The 22,110-nt window shown below is 37.1% G+C and overlaps 1 protein-coding gene across 3 annotated transcripts in view; it reads right to left on the bottom strand.

The window, feature by feature from the left end:
• Positions 1–22,110, bottom strand: part of CHCHD3 (coiled-coil-helix-coiled-coil-helix domain containing 3) — a 298,664-nt gene that overhangs the window by 201,595 nt on the left and 74,959 nt on the right. The window lies entirely within an intron of this gene.

Below are 22,110 nucleotides of genomic sequence, written 5' to 3' on the forward strand. Positions count from 1 at the left end.
GACCCATCTAAGATATAGTCACTGAAACTAAAGCAAACAGTGGGAGGAGAATTGGTACCATGTAGAAACATTTTTAGAGAAACTAAAAAAAGCAAAAAAAGTCAGACAGAAATTATAAGGCATTTCCATAATATGTCTGCCTGTCCTTTCATCTTCTCTGCCTCTACCACCAGAGACAGCAAGACTAACCAACCTTCCAGCCTGAAGACAAGGAGGATGAAGACCTTTATGATTATCTACTTACACTTAATAAATAATAAATGTATTTTTCTTATGATTTTCTTACTAACATTTTTCTATACTCTAGCTTACTTTATCATAAGAATACAGTATGTAATATATATAACATACAAAATATGTGTTAATCTACTCTGCTATTGGTAAGGCTTCCGGTCAATAGATGACTATTAGTAGTTCAGTTTTTAGGGAGCCAAAAGTTATATACAGATTTTCGACTGCACAAGGGATCAGTGTTCCTAACACTCACGTCATTCAAGGGTCATAAGAAACTTACTCATAGTCAAATTTACCCAAAATAAAACCAGTGAGAGGTATAGCCAGAATTAAACTCAGCCAAACTTCAGAGCCTGCATTCTTATAGAAAATACACACACCCACCCACACACACACACACACACACAAATAAATATATAGATACCATTAAAATAAGTGGCATGGGGGTAGAACTTTGTCTTATATACCATTGTAATCCCCACACGAAATAATATCTGGCACTTGGTAAGCATTCAAAATATATTTCGAAAGAATGAATACAGAGTGTGAACATATTTTTATAAATATTATGGAACATAGATACTCTTTATATAATGATTATTTAGCAATATATATTTTACATAATGGTAATTTAGCAATAAATTAAATAAAATGGGTTCCTCATCCACAGATTTAACCAAATGGGAATCAAAAATATTTAGGGAAAAATAAATAATAAAAGCCAGGCTCAGTGGCTCACACCTGTAATCCCAGCTGCTCAGGAGGATGAGGTGGGAGGATCACTTGAAGCCAGGAGTTCAGAACCAGCCTGGGCAACATAGTGAACCCCCATCTCTAACAAAAAAAAATTTTTTTTATCAGTCAGGTGTGGTGGCACCTGCTTGTAAGTCCCAGCTACTAGGGAGGCTACAGCAGGAGAATCACTTGACTGCAGGAGTTGGAGGCTGCATTGAGCTATGATCACACCACTGCACTCCAGCCTGGGCAACAGAATGAAACCCTGTCTCTAAAAAAATAAAGAAAATTTAAAAAAATACAATTTTTAAAAATACAAATTTTTAATATATAGTATAACAACTATTTACATAGTGCTTACATTGTATTGTAAGTACATCTAGAGATGATGTAAAGTATACGGGAGGAAGTACACCAGTTATATGCAAGTACTATACTATTTTATATAAGGAACTTGAGCATCTGAGGGTTTTGGAATCCTTAGGGATCCTGGAACCAATCCTCCATGCATATCAAGGGAGGACTGTATTTAACCAGCATTAAGTCCTGGTTCTGAATAAAACCAAGAGGACGTTTATTTTGGTCATCTACATTTCTGTGTAAATAGCATTGAAAATAGCACTCAGAATTTAAGTCAAGGTTTCCTTCCTTTCCACAGGAACACAGAAAAGGTGATTTTAATTCACAATAAAATTTTGTCACAATCTGGAAATATGCCTGCATAGCTTCAAAATGATGCAAGAGAAAAAAAAAAAAAAAAACTCAGCCCATAACTGAAAGCCTAGGACTATAATTATGGATTACCTACAGCCATAATCCTAAATAGCTTTCATCTCCCCCTTCCAGATGATTGTCTCCCATTTACACATTGTATATTACTTTATACTTAAAGTCTCTATTTCAGTTCTCATTTGGGAACAAGTACCACCTGTCCTGGATGCTCTTGGACCTTCTTCTTAAATATTTTCTCCTACTGCACTGAAAAATACATTTATATTTGAAAAGTATTCTGATTTTAGTTCGTAAGTTAATGTTACTATATCCATGGCTCCTGCACCCACTCTCTCTCAGAAATTCACAACCAAAACTACCGAGGAGGAAATTACACAACACCACAAAGTATCCTTGTCTTCCTCTACTGAAATGACCTATGGCCACTTCTTTGTCTAACTTGAACTGAATATTTAGAGGCATCTTAAACCGAGATCATCAGCTTTTTATCTTAAAGTACACATCAAATGTCATAATATTCAATATATGGGTGAATAATGGTGGGAATGGGGAGGTAAAGACACCACCATTAAACTGTGTCTTATCAGCAGAGCTTAATGGCCAACGTGGTGAAACCCTGACTCTACTAAAAATACAAAAAATTAGCCAGGCGAGGTGGCGGGCGCCTATAGTCCCAGCTACTCGGGAGGCTGAGGCAGGAGAATGGCGTGAACCCCGGGGGGCGGAGCCTGCAGTGAGCCGAGATCGCGCCACTGCACTCCCGCCTGGGTGACAGCAAGATTCTGTCTCAAAAAAAAAAAAAAAAAAATTAGCCGGGCGTGGTGGCGGGTGCCTGTAATCCCAGCTACTGGAGAGGCTAAGGCAGGAGAATCTCTTGAACCCGGGAAGCGGAGGTTGCAGTGAGCCGAGATCACACATTGCACTCCAGCCTGGGAGACAAGAGCGAAACTCCATCTCAAAAAATAAATAAATAAATAACCTGTTTTACAGAAGTTATGGGAAGAAATGCTCATGCTTGACCTGTTACTATTGTTTAGAAAGTATCTATACCCCTCCCCACGCATCCTACCCTGTAGCATCCTTCACTGCAATGGGCACTGCTGCTGTGTATTTACTAAGATGCTGGAGACAGACAATCATGAAGTCAGCTGGAAGAAAAAGGAACCTGAGGTCAAATGCAGACATCTCTGGGCAAATCCCTTTCATGAGACAACTATCAACTCCTCCTGCAAGCAGCGGCCCCATCCAAGATGGGCAGCTCGAGCCCTGGACAGATGACAATGTGAAATGGCTTCCTCCTGAAGACAGAAACTAGGACAATAATCCTGGTTCCGTGACCTCAGAGACATGGGTGGGGTCTCATAAAGAGGACAGTAAGCTATGAAATAATGTGAGAATCTCAGTACACTTAAGTAGACAAAACATACATCAAGTCTTTTACATTGTTTTGCACTTAACATTTCTTTTTTATAAGGGACACTTTTTTTCAGGACTCGAATTTTGAAATTACGTTCACTGATAAGGCCAGGGAAACCTTAGGTCAGACAAAGAGATGACATTACCACTGTAAGCCCTAAGGAGGAAAACAATCAATAATTCTCCCTTCTTTTTGATTTCAAAAGACCTTCCAGCTTGAACCAAAATGCAACCTCTCACCCTATACCTGCATTTAGCTTCTCAGATGTGGAGCTGAGAGAGGTGGATGTGAGTGGCCTTTCTGCTCCCCTACACAGACACACACATACACACACACACACACACACGCACATGCACACAACCTAACTCATTCTGTCTCTTTTTATACTAGATGTGCTAAATGTTAAAGCTTAGCATGCTCCTCCATGAAGCCAGAGTAAACATTTTTAAGGAAAAAATAATTATACAAAGTCCCTTATTATTTTTGTAAATCAACTAGACTTTGAATTTCTAATCATTTTTGATTCATACATTGAGCTGCTAATTTGATTGATGCATAAAGGTTAATGGCTGCTGTCTTTATAAACTGTGCTTGTTATCATTACATAATTTGCTTCTTTATTCTGTTTAGTGTTTATAACCTTTGATTGTACCTTTTTTCATATTTCTTTGGCACAACTTTGCCAATCCATTAATTTTTAACCTTTATTAAGGTTAAAACAAATTACTTTGTTTTAACTGCATTTCATATAAATACATAGCTCTTATTGTGCATGTAGCAGCCTTGATCTTTAAATGGGTAATTGTGCCCAGTCACAATTATTAACAGTATAACTGATATACTTAATTTATTTCTTCTATTTTATATCATGTTTAATATTAATTTTACTTTTTTCCTTTTCCTCATTTTCCTGGTTGTATCAAGTTACCATACCCTCCCCCTAACTCCCACCAAAAAATCTCATACTCTTTTCTCTACTGTTGTTTAAAAACACACAACTATTTCCTCAAACACTACTCCAGCAAACCCAGTAAGATGAAATCGCTTGAATACTTTGACTTTCCCCCCAACCCAATTCTGAGCTAAGAGTTCAGTACTTTGAAACTCATAAAACTCTTAAGTTTTTTTCCTCAAGGATTTTTCTTCAATTTCAAGAATCTTTATTAGCGCTTTATAAGACAATCCCGGTCTATCACGTATGTACACAAGGCAAAGACTGATCCTCAGGGGTGCTTCCCCTCCTCTCCATCTTCCTCTACATGGAAGTCTCTGCTGTAATTAATTTGGTTAGAATTATTTTGTAAGTATTATCCTAAGATGGACTACTGTGTTCAACATTTGGCTATGACTCTCAGCTTCTCACCCCTCTTCTGCTCTCTGCTTCATGATGTTGGGGCTGGCGGGGAGGGCAAGGTCTCTAAACACATTTCTGCTTCATAGCTGGGTCCCTACTAGGACCCAACAAGGGAAGCCAGAGGGAAACTGCAAGGCTGGGGAAGAACAAGGAGCTGTTTCCCGTTTGCTTCCTATCGTATCACTCAGGCCTCACTGCTTCCCAGCAGCAGCAGTTGAGGCCAGTCTGCACTTTGTTCCAGCTGAGTCTGTTTGAAAAATCAGCCTCAGTGCACCCCACTCTGGAGACACTGCCCCTACCTCCTGGCACACTCTTGAAAATCTCAGTCCCAGACCCACAGGTCTCTCCTCAGAGCTCCATGATAGCAATCTACCAGCTAGGAAATGCCCCTTCCTCAGAGATCTGAGCTACATCCCACTGAGCCTCTCCTCCAAGCTTTAACGTTTTAACAACTACCTCTTCCCATTGCTCCCCCAGTGCTACATCTGAGATACCTTGGAACTGCAATGTCCAATACAGTCCCCATTAGCCACATGCGGCTACTGAGTCCAGAAATGTGGCTAGTCCAATCCAAAACTTGCTTAATCATAAAATATACACTGGATTTTGAACACTTGGTGTGAAAATAAATTTTATACTCATTATCTGATATTATTTTAGATATACTGAGAAAAAATAGAATTATTTCTACCTTTTTTACTTGTGGCAGAACTAGTAGAAAATTAACTACAATGATGGCTCACATAATATTTCTGTTAAACAGTACTGCTTTAGAGTTACTTTTTTTTGTTTGTTTTTGCCTTTTCAGCTCTTGAATGCCTCATTAACAATTCTTACATTAAATTCTCTGTATAAAAATAACTGGAATGTTTGATCTCCTTAATGGACTCTGCCTGCTACAGTTAAAATTAATAAATTTTCTAAATCCTTGCATATCCATGGTCCTCTTTTTCACCCTAACAGCTGAGTGAGAGCTCAACAGAGAATTGTGGGCTTGCAGTCCTTTTAGGTGTCATTCCATCTTCTAGCTTCCAGTCTGGCAGAAGAAAAGCCTAAACCCAGGCTGATCCCATTTCCTTTACAATTAGTGTTCTTTCTCTCTGGAAGCTCATAAGGCTTTCTCTTTATCCTTAGAGTTCTGAAATTTTAGCAGACGATGACTAGGTGTACATGTTTTCTCATCAGTGCCTCCTAGAATAAAGAGTCCTTTCAATTTGCAGACTCCAGTTTTTCTTCAGCTCAGTGAAATGTTTTATATCATATAATTATCACCTCCTCTCAAACTCTTCCCTTTATCTCCTTCTAGAATTTAGTTTAATTGACCAAATATAACATGCATGAAGTTACTTTCCTCCACTCTTCACTATCTATGAAATCAAAATGCAACTTAAAATTGAGGCTGTGTTAAAATCAAGTAGTAATCATTGTCAATGCCACAAACATCAAAGCACCACTGAACTATTCCAAGAGTTAGTCCAAGACACACCTCTTCTAAGTTCTCATTTGTCTCTTTCTCTCTGCCTACTGTGTCCCATAGATGACCCCTTCTTTCATCTGCCTATGCACCAGAGCTCAGTTCCCACTGTTGGGGTGACTTAAGTGGAAGGATCCACTAAGTGGTGGGAGATGAGGCAGCCTCTGCTGCTGAGGCCCAGTGGTATGCCACCAGCTGATGAGTTTGCAGCCCCCTTTTAAGAAAACCTGGAGAAAGTCTCTCCCCATCCCTCAGCCACCCAAACCAGTTGACAGGGTCATGAAAACCAAAAGATTCTCTCAGAAACAGTCACAGAGACTGGGGCCAACTCTGTTGATCCCTGCGCTTTGCCAGAACTAGCCCAATGGCTCACGTCCATCGTCAGATGTGCTTCTGAGAAACAGCAGCTAGTGGCGAGACTGAAACTGACAGCAGAAGGTGCAGAGACGCTTCAAGCCTCCAACTCCCTAGAATCCTCTCCATTTTTAAAATGTCTATTTCATCTTAATGTTTTAACATTAAAAGGTTAAAGAATTTTAGAGCAGAGTTAATAAGTAAAAAGTGCAAGATAGGGCAATTTGGGGCACTGTACATTAGTTCTTAGGGAAATAATTTCCTCGTACCATCTTTTCATTATCTAAAAAGAAACCTTGAGGTTTAACATAGCCCCCTCCCCCACTCACTGTAAGTACTATATGAGGTCTTTCTATATACGTAGGATGAAAACTATGAATACCAAAACAATCAAATAAGAGAAGTTTGATATAGAGAGACAGACAACATGGTCCAGTTTTGTAGCTCACAAATAATAATCAAACATAATGAAAAGACAGGTCTTAGACAATCAAGAAATAGATGGATTGCCTATATTTCAGAGCACAGCTTTGAGTAAACATTACACAAAAGTAAGTTCAAGATTAAACTTCATGGCCAGCACCTATTCTATAATGTTAGCGAAAGACACCGCCAATTGCTGTAAAGGTCAGGCAATCTGAGGGAAGAGTGATATCCGTTTTTGAAAGCTAGGAGTCTAATGAAGTTGTATGAGAAAACAGAACAACCCCTCTCCAAAGGAATATATGCTGCAAAACCAATTTTATTCTCAAAAACTATTTGAAGCCCACTCCAGCAAAAGGATAAATCGCCTCTTAAGAATCAAATTTTATATCATTGAACACAATCACAACAATTGTTATTATTAGCTAGTTAAACATAGGCTTTAGAAAACAATTTCCAACAGTCTTACTTCTGAATAAAGATGGCCCTATATTTTTTACCTCAACTCCTTACAACCTCAAAAGAGATATCAAGAGTTGAAGGGGACTTATCCCTTAGACCAAGCTCATCTTTCTGTTGAAAGTCACCTTGGTATACACAGAGAGACCAACAGACAACATCAGCACCCACCATACCTGCTCCACAGTGCATTCTCCTTAGATCACAGCAATCAATTTCATGCCTCTCTGACACTACTCATCTGCAAAAAATTCATTCCTTGACAGATGTTTCATTTCTAGTATTCCCTATGAAATCATGCTAAAAAAATTCAAACACAAATACATTGATTTGAAAGCCACACTAAGCAGTATACTAGATTTTTTAATTTTCACCTCAAAATGGTAGAAACATATAGAAAGAGAAAAAAAATGTGAAAAAAGGTAGGATTTTCTTTACTGTCGTTTTAGGATAACTCCTGTTCATTCCCTTACTTGGTATTTTCTTTTTTTTAAACCATTTTATTGAAGTATGATTGACATACAGAAAGTTGCACATACTTAATGTACATATCTTGATGAGTCTAGGAATAAGTAAACACCCATGAAGCCATCACTACCATCAAGGCCATTAACAAGTCCATCACCTCCCAGAGTTTCCTTCTGCTCCCTTAAGACTACTTAACACGTAGTCTTAATACGTAGAAGCAGACTACTTCTGCTCCCTTAAGTCCACCCTCTTAAAATTTAAGCCTATAATACAATATTTTAGCTATAGGCACTATGCTGTATCCTCACTTGATATTTTCCATCTTTGACTCAAAAGTAAAAAATCATAGACATACTTCAAGAAGAATTACCATTCAGAATTCATATCCAAGACAAAAACAACAAAATTGAAGTGCATTTCAAAGCACTTTTTATGAATCTAATGTGCAGGCCATAGTGTGAAGCTGAGGAATCGGCCGGCGGGAGACAGAGCGTAAAACCTAGGCCTTGCTCTTAAGGTGTCTACAATAACACGCAATTCCAACTCATTCTAACAAAAGGCATCAGGCCTATGCACTCCTTCATTTTTTCACTCCATTCATTTTGTTATTTTTAGTATTAACAATTTTAACATACAAATTATACCATTTAAACTAAAAACTATGCACAATATCCCACTACCAATAATATTATAATAGCTACCATTTGTGAAGTACCTCCTTGTGCCAGGTATATTAACAGGTGTTTTATGTATGTTATTTCATTTACTCCTCACAAAAATCCCACATAGTAGTTGTTATTCCCCATTGAGAGCTAAAGAAACCACAGCTTAGAGAAGTTCAATAGATTACTCAAAATCACATAGGAAAACATGTGGTGGAATGTGTATTCTAGATTTACGGTGAAAAAACCAAATAGCTAGTCACTACGTTACATCTTGATTATGTGAACTGAAATGCTTAGCTCAAAACCCTCAAAGTAAAATGCTCCATGTTCTGATTCAAACATTGATGTACATGTCTCGTCTTTCTTCTTTCCCCTAACGAAGCCCACCCTTCTGTGGACCTTTTATGCAGGGCACTGTTACATGCTCTGCCATCCAACTGGCCCTAAAGCAACTGCAAAAGCACACACAGGTATTGACATCACAAGGCAACAAGTGGCTACCAGGTGACCCAGAACGTGTTTCCACTTTGTTTTTCCCCATTCTCAGAGTCCTGAGCTTCAAAAGTACTGCTAAAAAGTTATCCCAAAGTTACAAATATGCGTTATTTGTACTCTGTGAAGAAGCATAAAAATATTAATTATATTCCGTGAAGACGCATAAAACAAAATAGTCCAATTGACTATGAAATACTGTGTGTAAGATTATACCATACAAAAATGAAAAGAGGTTTATGTTAGGTCTCTTTCGCTTCAGAGTTGCTAAAATTGAGAAGGTAATAAACTGATGTCGGCATTGCTTTGTAAAGGTATCAGTGCCTATGCAGTCCCCCAAATTGAATCGTTACAGAGGTGGCAATCCTTCCAAGCCCTGTCGCTAATCAGCAACCTAATGTGGAAGAGAGAAGCAAAGGGAAGAAGCAGCGGTGCGATGCTGAGGGAGTGTGCTCACCAGGCTTTCGAAACGGACCATTTACTACAGAGCAGCCTTTCAAGAGGAAAAATACTGTGTGGTGGGACGCAAAGCAAGGGGAAGGAACTGCAAGATTAACTATCGTTAAAAACATCTCCAGCATACTGCCTACATACTACACAAATGTTTCATAAAGTCAAAACTTTAAAACGGCTAGGTAAACAGCATCTACTTATACAAATAAAACTATATTTCCACGATGTTAACAACCATTTCTAAATTCCAGCTATATTCTAAGCCCGAGGAACTGAGGCTTTTTAATTATGTAATATTAGTCATTGACATAGTACTCAAATCCCACGCAGTATGAACCATGTTAGCTAAACTAACAAAATGAATAATTTAACTCTCTGGCAGTAGGAATTCACTATGCCACCTTCATTATTTACTTCACAATATCCATTTCTATCATTTTTGAAAGAACGGCTGTAGGTGTTCAAGATGAGCCCACTGGCTGCCTATACAGTTTTTGATCCACATATCACAGGAAGATTAATCTGTCCTCCATTCCAAAAAATCTATGTAATCAAGGATGTTTTAAAATCAAACTACCTCCCCCTCATTAAGCTCTAATCCATTGTGTCAATGATCGCTCAAGTAAAATATAAACAGTATTTCACCTACTTCAGATAAAGCTCATAAGCTATATTACTGTCACTGTACCAAAAAACAGTATGCTATCGCCTCATCAGTTGTGAATTTTTACACTTTCTACTATTTGAATTTGCTATTTCAATTTTTTGTTAACACACCAGAAAAAAAATGTTTTTTAAGAAAGAACAATTTTAGACACAAAAAAATGCTCCTACCATTTTCCTGCATAGGAAGAATTTTATGGCTTCTCACTGTAACTAACAGGGTTGTTAAAAAAAAAATAAAATAAATTATAAAAAAAATAAAATAAAAACCAGCAAGAGACCAAATGTGTTCACAGCAATCCAGAACAAATTTTGTCAGAGACCAATGCTTGAACTCATCACTCTCTTACACTCTGTGAATATCAAAAGTTTCCCAGTTACTCTATGGTTCACAGGAGGTCTAAGTTCAATTCTGTGGAGATGATGGCTATCATGGAGATCTGAAAAATGGTCCCTGCATCTGATACTGTCATTTTATATGCAGCTAGAATGGTATCAACTCATATTCAACTCCCAGTTAAAATAATTTTAAAAATAAATAAATACTGTCAAGGAAGAAAAATTTCAGGAATAACTATAAATTTCATTAAGATGTATAGCAGATGTTACACAGAAGATGAATATTCATTATATCTGGCTTCCTCTGCAATCCATTTTATCTTTACAGTAATTTCCAAATATCACAACACAAAATGCTTCCTATACAAAAATTCAACTATAACATGTATGTGACGCAGTCTGTCATTTTTTGCTTAGTTCAACATGACTTAAGTTTGTTAATGTACTTGGACAGAGTTGCGTAACATCCTAAAATGTTTTGAACAATGCAGTTTAGTCTGCAATGCAATATTAATGAACGAATAATGTTCCTGAATATAAGGTTTAATATTTAATGATTCCAAGTGCTGCCTGGATTTGATGCAGAAGAAAAATGCGGTTTGGAATGACTGCACTTATCAAGGGACCTGAGAAAAAGACTGCGGACGCCAGGCAAACCTTTAACCTAAACTTGGAACTGGGGTCTCAGGTGTGAAATTGATGCTTCACCAGCTGAATTTCAAGTGCTTATCAGTATTCACAGGATCACACCATTTATCAAATGTCATTCATCAGAAATTTTAAAATTACTAGAAGCTCACATGTTATGCCAAAGGTGGAAAAAATAATAATAAGGTTAGTGCAAAAAATAACATTGGGTAGTCTAGCTTCAAGTGCATTTAGGAATCAACTCTGCCAGTTGCATCAACGTGTCATTTTGATTACTCCTCTTTTTAAAAATGCGTGAAACTGTAATACAGTAGCAAACTCAGATCAAATAATGACTTGTCTCTGCATCTTCTACTAAGGGAAGCACCTAATCTAAAATATCACACAGCAAAGTTGGTCAATGAGTCAATTTAATCAAATTAATGGGTAATCTGCACACATTATTGGATTTGTCTCATTTGCAAACAATCCTGTCTTAAAAATTAGCATTAAAACAGCAAGGAGAATGGAATTTACTGACAAATCAGTTAAGTAATACCCAAAATCACAGTGCTCTGAAGAAAGGACTTTAAAGTGTTGCTAACTGGAATGTTATGAATGCTAGCGTTTTAAAAATAAAACACTATTCATGCTTGAGCCCAGGAGGCTGAGGCTGCAGTGCACCATGATCACCACTGCACTCCAGCCTGAGATGCAAGAGAGACCCTGTCTCAAAACAAACAACACTATTCAAAGAAGAAGGCCCAATTTCCAATATTTATCTGCATTTCTAGCTCACAATGGCCATTTCAACAATCACTAAAATATAACCTAGAGTTAGAATATTTGGGTTTTAGACTCTATTTTGCCACATACTGAATTTAGCATTATAACATCTCCAAACCATTGGTTTTCTCACATGAAGATGGTTAATAGTACACTCTATGTCAAATGATTATTGTGGAATCCAATTAACAATACTGTTAAGCATATTGGTTAAGTATTAACCAATATGAACAAAGAAAAGTCTGTTTATTGAGCACCTACAATGTTTCAGGAAGGTACTGTTTTAGTTATATTTTCTTTACTGAAATTTCCATTATGGTTATTATAATAAAAAGAAAAGGAAATGGCAATTTGTATATTGCCTTATGCTGTTTCTATAAAGGAGGAAAATAAGCACAAATATGTGGGTTAAACATTTTCTAATGTCTAAACTTTCATTAATGTCATATTTTGATGGTTCACAAAGTATCTTAATTTAGAAAAGGAAATTGTCAGTGACACTCAATGATCTATTATTCAATTTGACATTACATGTCTTAAGCATTGACTAAAGTATTTATTGAGCATTTATTATGTGCTTACAACATTGTACAAAGCATTATGTTTAAAAAATCAGATGGAGTCTACCATCAAATATAGTATCATTCCTTTTTTATATCATGACATTATATAATGCCACTAAATTCACCTATCTCACTTTTATCAGATCAGCAATTTTATCAACAATTATTTCAAAAAGTGACAAAGAGAAACAAAACTGCTTAAAAATTTACACTGCAGAAAACTTGACACATTTGCCAATGACAGGTAATACTCTTCGTTCAATATGAGACCTTAATTGCCACCAGAGTCACTGAGAGTCAATTTCTTCTGTTAAACCATTTAAAAGAATTGATGCTACAATTTCAATGAAAAATAATTCATCCTGAGCACCAGTCCTAATCCTATCAGGTAACAGTGGTATCTCTGTAAAGGCACACAGATTCAGTAATTAGACTTTTCTCAAGTATGAGTAACTGAGACAAAAAGGCATATAGATGTTCATTTAGAACATTTTTACCCAGCCCAATCCAGAAATCTCTACTAAATTACAGTAGCTTTTATGATTATTCTATAATCTACAACGTACTTAAGGGAAGAAGAGAATACCTAGAAAAATGTCTACAAGAACACAAAAAAAATTGTTAATGATGGTTACCATTGGGGAGTGAGATAGGGTACTGGGCTTTAGCTTTTTTCACTTACATGATGTTGTCACTTTCATGCAATTGTCTTATGCTTAAATATATTTGAGCAACATTGACTAATGCAAATATAATGCAGACTACATCTAGAAGCCACATTAGAAAACTAAAAAGAAGCAGGCCAAATTAATTTTAACCATGTATTTTATTTAGCCCAATACATCCAAAATATTATCATTTTAACATGTAATCAACACAATAAACTAGTAAAGAGATTGTTATATTTGTCACACTGAGTCTCTGGAATTTGGTATACACTTTGGAGCATATTTCTGTTTGGACCAACCACACTTCAAGTGTTTAATAGTCACCTGTGGCCATAGGACAGCACAGAGCTACAGTAAGTCTCAAAATCATAGCTAGGCACAAGTCAGGTATTTCTCTTCCAAAACTTCAAAGCAATACAGAGGTACATGTTACAACTTCTCATCAGTTCTCACCTCATAACATACAGCTGTGTGACTGTTAATTTCTAAGATCTTTATCAAGGTGTAGCTTTAGATGGCATCTCCCTCACCAAAAATGATTTAATTTCTCTCTGCAAGGCCTGTGTTTAACCTACTATTCAATGCCCTCAATCCTTGCATGTTACCTTCTGGCATATAAATAAGAATTCTTAAAATTACATATTTGTGTGCAAAGCCATTGACTACCTTCATTTCAGGGCATTAACTACATTAGCAGAGTCGGGTACTGCTAACCCTCTGGATCTCCTTTCAGAATGTCTTTTTTAAAAGCCAAACACAATGTTATCCCTTTCTCTCGCATGTAACACTGCAACATTCCAGCAGCAGAGATCCTTGGATTTTACAGAGGGTCTCCAAGCCCTTGAAAATGATTATCTGAGCAAGCAAAAAAGCAATATACAACAATCAACCATTGAGCACCAATAGCAAAGTGAAAACTTATGTCAACTAAAAGGAATGTTTTTCAAACTAAAAACTAAGTTGGTTTTTTTTAATTTCTTGTTAATCTGATAAGAAAAAAAGTCTTCTTATTTCTCTCACTTAGCACTTTTGGAATTACACAAGGCATAGCTTTCCAGAAAGGATCAATGGCTCCTACAAAAGAGAAAAAGCTCATCTAGCTTCACTTAGCTAGTTTTTCTTCCATTTTCATCAACAAAGAGATCTTTTACAATCTTCAGAAATTATACAGGCAAGAAGAAATGAAAAAGGGCACATGTAGAAGAGAGCAGACAGATTTTTAACACTATACAACTAGGAAACGATTCTCTGAAATGAATGAATACACAGATGGATACGATAGATAATCATTTTTACAGAGCGTTTACTTTGATTCTGTGTGAGTCGCTGTGCTGTACTAAGAACTCTACCTGGAATGAACCATCTGATCCTCAGAATAACCCTGAAGGTAACCCTGAGGTAAGAGTTATTATCGTCCTCCATCTTACAGATGAGGCATCTAGAGTTATTATCGTCCTCCACCTGACACAGGAGGTTATCTGAGCCTTCAAGAAGTTAAGTAGTTTACTAAGTGGTCTCAGAACTAGTAACCCATGAAGCTGGAATTCAAACCCAAGTGGTCTGACTCCTAGGACCACACTCTTAACCATCATACTCTAGTGATCTCCACTTCAAAGAGAGAAAAGAGTTATCTGTAAGAATAAGCATTTTGTATCAAAAGTTTAATATGTGCCAGGCGCTTTACATGTGTTATCTTATTTAATCTTCATTTGAAAAACATGCTTATCTGGTAGGTATTCTTATTAACTTGGCTTCCTAACTGAAGAAAGTGAAGCCTGGAAGGGTAAATCACTGACTTGAGATCACAGATTACTAAGAGACAAAGCTGGCATTCAAATCAGATCTCTCCAACTCCAAAAGACATTAACTTTTGGCCCCTGGGTTTTTCCTGAGAATTTAGGTGGATTTGATATTTGCTAATGGTAGAAATCCATGATAATTAGGCTTTCATAGTACAAAAATAATTTTATTTGTAGTTCGTAACAGTTTACAAACAGCATTCCTTATAGAGATAACCTGGGTGAAGGTAAGCACTATTAAAAAAAAAAAAAAACCACTCACATAAAAAGACAATTTGACGCTGCAACATAGCTTCAATTTCGAATTCATTTTTAGCTTCCCTTAATAGAATTAACTCAGAGTGGGTGTACTATTTAAATAGAAACACATTTACAAATTATTTTTCTTATCAAACATCTATAGAACCCTTACTAAAATTGCTCTTCCATTTAATGTCACACAATAATGACCACCTCCTGAAACCTTCATATACAATACACTCATATTACAGTAAATGTTGCAATGATACTAACTTTCCATTGGTTTAAATAGCAATTGAGCAAGAATAAAAATGAAAATGAATGACGCTGTTATATAGTTTGATGACATTTTCCGGGGTGAAATGAAATGCCCAAGTTATTGAAAAATAAAACAAGTATTTGAATGTCTAGGAGTTGCAGTATGTATACATGCCTGTGAGGAAGGAAATGGGGTGGAAAACAATGTAAGCAGCCAAGGAGGTCAATTCGGATAGTTTATGAAAAATAAATCCTGAAAGCATTAAGGATCTGTATACATATATATATAATTAATCAAGATGAACCTCAGAAGGCAGTGTCTCAGATAAATGTTTCAGAGACAATGTGAAACACGACTTGCAGAAGAGTGCTAGCAGAATGTGAAACTCCCACTATTGCCAATTCTTAAAAATTCCCTTAAGACTCATGTTTACAGGGCTAAAGCAGCACAGAGTTGGCAAACATGCTCTTAAAATAAATTGAGGCCTGTGTGCTGTAAAAATGGGCTTCCAATAGTAAATTAACCTCTCTGCGTTTGGGGTCAATCCCAGGAGAAGACAAGAAGATAGACAACTAGTTTTTAAAAGCAAACAAGAATAACAAATACCACAATCAAGCCTTTATTTTTATCTGTATGAGACACAGAAAACTTAAAGATCTGGCATGACTCAAAACTGTGATAGCTGAGATGATAATTTTGTCACTGTCCATCATATATGACAGTGGAAAAGCACCATTTGGCTGTAAATACCAATTTTACTTCTTTTTTCTTACTATGACAATGCATTGCAATTTAAAGTTGCCATGTTCAAATTTATACAGTCCTCTGTTTTACACTTGCTGAGGCTCAATGCTGACTCAAGCTCTTGCCCAAAGTGATCTGCCACCTTTGACTGGCTACTTCCCAACCCACCTGTTCTATTACTACAAACATACCTGCTGAGATAAAAATACATGGAGGATAAAAATACACTGAAAAGAAACATACGACATCATCTTTATAAATCAATTTAACCCTAACATTAACCCTTTTTAAAACTTCAAAGGGTCCTGATGAAAATAATTTCCATTAGAAAGTCAACACTTAGAATTTTGAACCTGAAAGATATCTTAAAGATTTTTTTCTTTTTTTCTTTTTTGAGACGGAGTTTTGCTCTTGTCACCCAGACTGCAGTGCAATGGCGCAATCTCAGTTCACTGCAACCTCCGCCGTGGAGCGATTCTCCTGCCTCAGCCTCCCAAGTAGCTGGGATTACCGGCGCCCACCACCATGCCCAGCTAATTTTTGTTTTTGTTTTTCAGTAGAGACGGGGTTTCACCATATTGGCCAGGTTGGTCTTGAACTCCTGATCTCAGGTAATCCGCCTGCCTCAGCCTCCCAAAGTGCTGGGATTACAGGCATGAGCCACTACACCCAGCAGGCCTTAAAGATTTAATATGAGAATTAATGTGTACCTGGGTAAGAATTACCAAAACAAAACCAGTTCCATCAGTTTTTCCATATATCTTATCAGTCATCTATCCAAGGAGGAGAATACCAGAATGGCTTCAGAGTTCACAAAAGATAGGACTGACTGCAAAGGTGAGCCGTAAAAGCAAAAGGTAAGTGACAGCACAGCTAGCTCATAAATAAAGGTAAAATTCAAATAAAAGATGGATTTAAAACCATCTAGCCTAGAGGTCAGGTTAACTAATGCCATGGTAGAAACTCAGCTTTCTGAGAGGCCGGAGCAGGAGGATCACTTGAGCCCAGAAGTTGTATATCCAAAGAGAATGAGAACAGGACAATAACTAAAGACACTGAAACAATTAAGTAGCAGATGAAAGATAAGAGAGGAGAAAGGCAACGAGAAGGGGAAGCTGCAGTAGGCAAGGGGAGTGGGCAAACTTTTTAAAATAGCATAACACTTTGCAATGAAGACAATTTTCAAATGTTGCTACTTGTTATTTGAGTTCAATGATCTGATTACTATGGCACGGCAAACTGAAAAAAAAGTGTGTTTGGGATACTGCTGATTTAACATTTGTATCAAACCACTGCTGTCATATTTGTAATAATGAGGGAGTTTATTCCAGAGATTATAGTATAAGTATTTATGGTAATAACAATCATTCTTATTTTTGTTATTAAAAATACATTATAAAAGTGCATGGGTTCAATGCAATTTCAATATATTATTTCAATATATTGATCTTTACAAAAAAGTAGAATAGAAGCAGTATTTAGTGCTTTTAAAATTGTTTCCATTTTTAAATATGAGAAAACTGAGCTTAAAGAAACTGTGATTAGGCCGGGCACGGTGGCTCACGCCTGTAATCCCAGCACTTTGGGAGGCTGAGGCGGGCGGATCACAAGGTCAGGAGATCGAGACCATCTTGGCTAACACGGTGAAACCCCGTCTCTACTAAAAATACAAAAAATTAGCCGGTGACGTGGCGGATGCCTGTAGTCCCAGCTACGCGGGAGGCTGAGGCAGGAGGATGGCGTGAACCCCAGGGGGCAGAGCCTGCAGTGAGCCGAGATTGCGCCACTGCACTCCAGCCTGGGTGAAAGAGCGAGACTCCGTCTCAAAAAAAAAAAAAAAACAAAGAAACTGTGATTAATCTCTGCTCAGTTAATAAGTAGAGAGGCAGGACCAGACTCTGGTCTTCTGATTCCCAATTCTGGGTTATTTTTGTTATTAAACAAACAAAAAACAAACCTAAAATCTCTTCCATCTCTAAACCACTTAGGTGTATTCATTATATTAAGTCAGCATATGTGGTTTAAGGGTGAAGTGCATGTGTCTCTCTAGGCTCATCCTCACTCGAGGGTGAACCTGAACAAGCAACTAGACCTATGCATCTCTTATTAGTGTAGGATCAAGAAAAGATCCAACAAACATATTTACTTATTTTCTCAGAATTAAGATCAACATTCATTTCGTTTAATGTGCTCATTTTTAAAAAGGAATTTGAAAATCAGGTCAGCATACAGAATCAAGAAACAAAAATCACAAAAGTATAAGCTATATAATTTTTTAAGCCCAAAGCTCAGTCATTGATTTTCGCTTCTCATGGAGTTTTCATTTCAATCTACAAATTTATTTGATTTTCCTTTTTTTGTATGTAAAAAGCAAAAGGCAAACATCAAGTTAGCCTTCAAAAAAATGAAGGAATGGTCAAATTCAATAATCAACAAATATTTATTTAGTATCTACTATATAGAGGGTATGGTTTTACTTATAAAGCTAGAAATGTCACAAAGCTGTTTTATTTCTTCTGTGACATTTGATCTTATGGCACAATTATACATTTATAGATATGGTGTAATACTGACCAGTTAACTAAATCACATTTACGCCAGATCTGCTGTGGCAATTTTAGAAATACTGAGTCCACTCCAGGGCAATTAGAGTATTCCCAGCTATATCGTATCTCACCTATTGCATATCTACATATAGGTCTCAGTGACAGGATTTTGTATGTACAGATAGCTAACAAAGAACATTATTAAGTTACAGATTTCTTAAACTATATTAACTTAACATTAACCTAAAATGATCTGGCAAGAATTAAAAAATATCTAAACTCTCATAGTACTAACACAAAAAGACTATTCCATCCCACCACTAACCACCCATCTAAAATAAATGAAAACAGGCTGGGCGCAGTGGCTCATGCCTGTAATCCCAGCAGTTGGCAAGGCCAAGGCAGGCGGATCACCTGAGGTCAGGAGTTAGAGACCAGCCTGACCAACTCGATGAAACCCTGTCTCTACTAAAAATACAAAAATTAGCCAGGCATGATGGCACACACCTGTAATCCCAGCTACTTGGGAGCCTGAGGCACGAGAATCGCTTGAACCTGGGAAGGCAGAGGTTGCAGTAAGCTGAGATCGTGCCGCTGCACTCCAGCCTGGGCAACAGAGCAAGACTCCATCTCATAAATAAATAAATAAATATATATATATATAAATAAATAAATTAAATTAATGAAAATACTAGCCAAATAAACAGATATGAGCAGCCATGGTCCTATGGGCATAACACAACACTGGTTTAACTACTATGTTCCCAAAGTTTGCAACAGTGAGAAAAAAACAAGGATTCATATCGGTGGTGAATTAAGTAACACAATTTCTTGAGGGCAATTTGACAATAATAATATTTAGTATAACCTTTGACCTAGTAATTCCATTTCTAGAGATTTACCCTAAGGAAATAACACTGGATATGTGTAAATTTAATAATAAGGACATCCAATGCAGACTGTTCATAAAAGTGAAACATTCTGAACCATTTATTTGGAACTGTAAATGTCTAATAGTGAACTACAATGAAGTTATTTATATATGTACTGACAAAATATTTTTATGATATATTATGAGCAAAAATAAAGCAGCTCATAAAAATAGTAAGGACACTATAATAGCACTTCTGTTATTTTTTTCCCCTGTGTGTATAAGCCTGTGTACCAAAATATTTACAGTGGTTTTGTGTGAATAGTGAGATTATGGGTGATTTTCATTTTCTTAACTTTGTTTGGCTGCATTTCTCTAATTTTCTAAACAGTGTGAGTTATTTTTGTAACTAGAAAAAAATCCTTATTGCTATCATGTGCCTTGTGATTTTCACTTTGATCTATATTGATAGGTACTAGGAAGCTGTTATGGGTGGAGTAATGATAAAACACAGAAGAGCAGACCAGGCTAATAAAGAATTGACAATGGCACAAGGTAAGAGAGAGAAGCAAGCAGGGGCAGACCCTAGAAGAGACCCACTCGATTGTGCCCATGTCTTTAGTTATTGTCTCATTGTCAGTCTCTTTGTGGACATCTACCATAACTCAATTTCTACTGTGGGATTAGTTAACCTGACCTCTAAGCTGGACAGTTTTAACTCTTAGTTTTATTTGAATTTTAACTTTACTTATAAGCTAGCTTTTCTGACACTCACCTTTTGAGATCCTAGCAAGCAGGTCGGCATCCAGAAACCAATCCTAACTGAATGGCTGGCCCCCAACCAGCAGTGTGCAGAATGGCAGCAGTATCATCACTACGGCTGCTCACTCCAGGTCCCTCCAACATTTAACAAGGGTAGAGAGAAACTAGCCACTCTCTGGACCTCCTTAGGGATGCCCTGCTACATCTCTGCTGAGCCTCCCTGTCTCCTCCCATGCTACAATACACGTGTCCCAACTTTCTGATTCTTTAGCTTCTTGATTAATTTACTTGCCCTTTCAAAATGTCCTCTAATTCATTACAGCCTTCCTGGAATTACTGTCTGGCTTCTCAACATCTGATATTAGATGTCCCATAAACAACAGGACTATTATATTAAAACCATGAATTAGATCCGAGCATCCTATTTCTCCCCAAGCCTATTAACAAGATGTTCTACAGGTTGAATCTCATTTAATTTGCCATTTACAGGATAACCTTTCCAGGTATGTCTCTCAAGTTCTTCCTGTTATTCTGGATACCTCTTAATATCTGTTATGTTGGGGGAGATCATCTGAATGAACTAAGAAAATTGATTCTGTTTCTTTCCTAATGGAAAAAAAACTGAGGAGATAAGAATAGTGCAACCAATTCATGACTGGACAACATCCTTAAGATGACTATCTTCCTAAGTGAAATGTGCATGGCCCCACACGGTGAAAAGCAATAAATATTTCTGTCTTTGAAATGACAAGATTGAGTGATCAAAGGGATCAGGTAAGAAGATTTCCTATTCTTCGACATTTTGCCATTAGTTATACAATAAAAGACAGCTGTCTTTATGCATAGAACTGTCACCAAATGTTCCCAGACTCGGCAGATTAAGCTATTGATGGTTTTTAAGAGAAGAAAAAAAAAATCAATCAAAATGAGACTTTTCTGTATTCTACACACATGCAGAAAAGCAAAAAAAAAAAAAAAAGCAATTTCATGGTGAAGGAAGGAGATAATATTTATATGTCACAGCAAGGCCAAGAGTATTTCCAACAAAAATAAAAATCCCCTTTGCCACCTTCATAACATCTCAAAGTCTTACAATGCATAAGAATATGTTAAGTACATACATATATAACATTAGCCATATGAAATGTCTGAGACAAATTTAAATGACCACCGTAATAAAGAATTTGATCTTTTCTTTTTGTATTCTCTGTAGGCTTATGTCAGTAAACTAGAATAAACATGTTATTAAAAGAGAATCAATAGGAGGCTTTAAAATATACACTACCATAAAAGGTCAAGCCCTGGTATCGATTTTAATATAACATTTTTTGTGCAGCTTCCCAAAGGATTCTTTTCTAATATTGTTCTTCATTTTTCTCTCACTTTGTTCCCTGACTGGTGAATTTGTTGTTCTTGTCTGCAAAAAGCTGTCTAAAGCTAACTCTGCTGAGTATGTGTCATTCCTATGACAAGCTGCTGGCAAATGAAAAAACAAAAAAGACCAAAAAAAAAAGAAAACAACAACAAAAACCAGAACAAGAGGCCAAGTAGTGAGTGGGAGGACAGATACAAGAGGCCAAGAAGCAAGAGATAATCTTCAACCAAAACGTACAAGGGCTGGCCACGGTGGCTCACACCTGTAATCCCAGCGCTTTGGGAGGCCAAGACAGGTGGATCACCTGAGGTCAGGAGCTTGAGACCAGCCTAGCCAACATGTGACACCCCATCTCTATTAAAAAATACAGAAATTGGCCAGGCATGGTGGTGTGCGCCTGTAAGCCCAGCTAATCAGGAGGCTGAGGCAGGAGAATCGCTTGAACCCAGGAGGCAGAGGTTGCAGTGAGGCAAGATCGCACCACTGCACTCCAGCCTGGGTGACAGTGCGAGACTCTGTCTCAAAAAAAAAAAAAAGTACAGGAACACACTGAAACTCAGAACAATTTGCCATCCCAGGAAGCTCTGGGCTTTTGCCCTCCCTGGTGC

The sequence above is a fragment of the Symphalangus syndactylus genome, chromosome 6 (genome assembly GCF_028878055.3).
Source record: "Symphalangus syndactylus isolate Jambi chromosome 6, NHGRI_mSymSyn1-v2.1_pri, whole genome shotgun sequence".
NCBI classification, from domain to species: Eukaryota; Metazoa; Chordata; class Mammalia; order Primates; family Hylobatidae; genus Symphalangus; species Symphalangus syndactylus.